The sequence below is a fragment of the Akebia trifoliata genome, chromosome 4 (assembly GCF_017979445.1).
Source record: "Akebia trifoliata isolate Shusen 1 chromosome 4, ASM1797944v1, whole genome shotgun sequence".
In the NCBI taxonomy this organism is placed as follows: domain Eukaryota; kingdom Viridiplantae; phylum Streptophyta; class Magnoliopsida; order Ranunculales; family Lardizabalaceae; genus Akebia; species Akebia trifoliata.
The window spans coordinates 19523800-19528033 of NC_141378.1; the positions used below are offsets into that span (position 1 = coordinate 19523800).

The 4234-nt window shown below is 34.1% G+C and overlaps 1 pseudogene across 1 annotated transcript; it reads left to right on the forward strand.

Annotated features, from left to right (window-relative positions):
* Nucleotides 1-1665: 1665 nt before the first annotated feature.
* On the forward strand, nt 1666-3444 carry LOC147404355 (homeobox-leucine zipper protein HAT22 pseudogene; annotated as a pseudogene). The gene is made up of 3 exons (XR_015177283.1): nt 1666-2276; nt 2873-2952; nt 3183-3444. The product of XR_015177283.1 is annotated as a homeobox-leucine zipper protein HAT22 pseudogene (transcript).
* Nucleotides 3445-4234: the final 790 nt, after the last annotated feature.

Here is a 4234-nt window from a genome sequence, read left to right on the forward strand (position 1 = left end):
ATAGGAGCTCCCGATCATCTCACAAACTGGTGCTGACAGTTAAAAAATGTCGTTTAGACCCTCATAGATAGAAAGCTTATAGCTTTGGATCTCGCACCAATGCAACAAAATATCAATCAAAATCCCCTTCCAACTTATAATGGTAACAGAAATGGTGTAGGGTTCCATACATGCATGGGTGCAATGTATGCATGTATGCATGAGGAAATGTGTCAAGTGGCAATTTTTATTCAATGTCAGCCCATTGAAGAGTTTTGGATTTTTAATCGAAATCCACTAGATTTTTCAAAATTCCTAATAGGTTCATGCAAATTGGGGTGTCTACGACTCTCTTTCATCACAAGGTAGTGGCTACGATTTTTTAAGGAAGAATAAGGATGGAAAACAACTTAGTCTAATTGAGTATAGGAATGGCAATAGAGTTGACTACAATTAAAGAGGCATTATTATTTGCTCTTAACAAGTCGTATACTACTAGAAAAAAGACTTTAGACATCATTTTTTTAAAATAAAGATCAAATTTTAATTGTGTGGAAAAGTGTGGAACTTTAGACATCGATTTATGTTTGATCTTTAAACATTGTTTTTGGGAAAATCGGTGTCTAAAATTTATCTTTTACATGCACTTTTTCATTCGAAGAATAGACATCACTCTTATAGACATGATTAAAAAAGTGATGACTAAAGTCTTTTTTCTAGTAGCACGGGTTTTAATTTCCACAGATTCATTGTATGCAATAAAAGTAATATGAGGAGAATTTAATTCGGCATGGAGATATGTTGAAGTGGTAAAAGAAATTCAAATTATTTCAAGAAGATTTACTCTATGAGATTTTGAATTTTAATGGAGGGAGGCAAACAAGGGTGCAGACTACTTGGCGCAACTTGGTGCTTGTCAAGAGGACTTTCATGCAATTGAGGATGAATTTATTATTCCTCAAAAGCTTGCAAATATTTACTTCAAGATGTAACTTGTAATTATATTTGCAGGCGCTAATTTGAATAAGAATAATGATGAATGCACGCGATTTTGGGTACGCAGCTTACATGGTAATTGCACAGAACCGCATATCTTTCTCCATGCATCTTGAAGAAAAAATCTATGGTCTATGCCCTTGCCACGTAAGGTGCGTGCCCAAAACCGTGTGCATTCATATGACTCTTTTAATAAAAGGGAGGGGGCAGCTCACCAATTTAAAAAAAAAAAGTTTTTAGTACCATATGAAGGAATCGAGTCAGCTCAGTCTGAATTCGGTGTTAACTCAACTAGTTTTTAAAACATAGAAAATACCTAGAAAGTGGTTCCAACATAAAAGTTAAAGAAAGCAAAAGTGGTTGTATAATTGTCTGCATTTTAAGTAAAATTAAAACTAAAAGAAACATAAAAGAAAAGATGAAACAGTAATTATTGTGGAGGGTGAGAAGATGACGGGCGAATCATTCTCTTGATGTGTTCTTTGTGTACTCCCACTCCTATGTGATGTGAATCCACGTATTCCTTTATTCTATACGATAAAGAGAGAAAGATAGATAGTCCTCTTTGATCTTTGTTTGTTATTATAGTAATAGAAATAATATTAGTGGGATTATATTGGTCAACCTATGTAGATAGTGCTATCAGAATTTTCATATTTCCACACACCACATATTCCTTTCTATACTCATTAATAATCATAGCCACCCACCCCCACCCTAACTCTTCAATCCCTTTTTCTTCTTCTCCTCTCCTCTTTCCTTTCTCATTTTTTTTTTTTTTGTGCAAGAAGTCTATCTTCGTTTCTAAGAAAAATTGAATGCTCTTCAATAGATTCAAACAAATGGGTCTTGAAGATGTTTGTAATATAGGTCTTGGGCTTGGGTTAGGTGGCCAAGAGAGGGACGACCATCGATTGAAATCCGATAATCGACGACAGAAACCAAGTTTCAAATTTGATAATTGGGTTCCATCTTCGTCGACTAGCCCATCAACGAGTATTGAGCCATCACTAACATTAGGCCTTTTGGATGAGAAGACAAAGATCGACATGAACAAGGTTTATGAAGAATCCATCGATTTGCAGCGACAAGCTTCTCCTCATAGCGTTATATCGTCGTTCTCTAATACAAGAGTGAAGAGGGAGAGGGAGTTTGTAAGTGAAGAATTGGATGTAGAGAGAGTGTCTTCTAGGGCTAGTGATGAAGATGAAGAAGGTAGTGCAAGAAAGAAGCTTAGACTTACCAAGGAACAGTCTGCCCTTTTGGAAGATAGTTTCAAAGAGCATAGTACTCTCAATCCGGTGATCCTTCTCTCTCTCTTTTACTCTATGTATCTATCTATATTTACTTTTTGAGAGTTATTTATATTGCCACACCAAATAATAAAATTAAATAAGAATTTTCAATTCTCAAAACACTTTTGAGGCCAGGCATCAAATATACGGATGAGATGGAAAAAAAATAAAAGGTTTGTTTCTTCTAATTAAATATGATGTTTGGGATGCTGATGATATCCATTTTATATTTACTAACTATATACCTATTTTCCATTTCAATCTTCTCCAAATAAACTCTTGGGTTTGGATTTTTCACGGGTAGGAAATGTTCTTCGAGCTCTAAAGTAAGTGAGAGAGTGTTTAGAAGAAATTGAAGGTTGGCTATTCTCAGATTACCATCATAGCTGCTCTCTTCTTCCTATTCTTCATTTCTAAGCCTTTTGGTGTATCTGTATCCTTATTTGGTGTGTGATACATAAATTGTTTTTGTTTATAATAAAGTTGGTGTGGCAATATAAGCTCTCCTTTTTTACTTTTCTTTTTTTCCTCATCTGAGGCCTTCAGTATGTCCATAGATTATAAAGTTCCCTAATCGAAGTGATTTTCTCTTGAATGAACAGAAACAAAAACAAGCTTTAGCAAAACAATTGAATCTACGGCCTCGACAAGTTGAAGTGTGGTTCCAAAACAGAAGAGCCAGGTTAGGTTCAACCTTATCATCATTATTATTGTCCAGTTTAATTCAGAGTTCATATTTTGGAGATCATTTACTTTCTTTTGGATTTCAATTTTTTTTTTATTGTATGGGTATGCCACTTAATCTCTGTAAATCACACTTTTATTTATTTTACTTAATCCCTTTCTATCTTGAAAAAAAAATTTAACAAACATTCTTAATTTGTATATTTGAATGATTTTTTTTTTTAACAGAACAAAGCTGAAGCAAACCGAAGTAGATTGTGAATTCTTGAAGAAGTTCTGTGAGACTCTAACAGATGAGAATAGAAGGCTACAGAAAGAGCTACAAGATCTTAAAGCATTAAAACTAGCACCACCACTGTACATGCAGCTTCCAGCAGCCACACTCACCATGTGCCCATCATGTGAGCGGATCGGTGGCGGCAGTGGTGGTGGTGGCGGTGGCGATAGCTCCTCAAAGAACCCATTAATTACATTTTTTTTTTTTTCTTGATGGGTTATAAGATGGGTCTACAGAGTGCCCCACTTATTCATTAAAAACTAGGAGATTACGTCTGAGTTTGATTACTATCAGGAAATTATTTGTTCACAAGCTTTATTTCCCAAACAATGAATCATTGTTCAGTCACCTAAAGGGTTGAACATCAAGGTTGGATGTTCAAGCATGTGCACGAAGATTTATAAAGTCATTTGATTTCATGAATTAGGATGGTAAGTGATCTAAAGACAAATATACCATAGATAATTAGAAAATAATTAAGTTTGGAAGTCCAAAATGAATTTAATTTTTGCAAATTGAAAATTTTGATTTTTTTGCTTATATCAACCAGTTGTTCAACTGGTTTTTTCGATCGATTAACATGGTGTAAAAATCAATCAATTGGTTTATATCTCCGAGTGATCAAAATGAACTTCAAACAAATCGATCAAAGAAAAAGACTTGTTTCTTTGATTGATCAAAATGAGCTAAAAATGTCCGATCTACTAGTTCATCTGATCGATCGGTGAATAGAATTTGAATTTTATTAGAACTCCGAATTTTTTTCTATAAATTTGACTTTTCATATCTAGGGTTGACACAGATCTTTGGAAATAAGAGAGGCACAAAATTCGTTAAATTATTAGACTTCAAAAACCTTAGCAACTTCTCTCAAATCCTAAAATTCCACTTTGATTCCTTAGAGTTTGAGAGATTAGATCAAACAACTATACTTAGATTATTTGTCAATTTGCACATGGAATCGAGTATTATTGTGATCTACGAAATCGAATTATTCAAATGA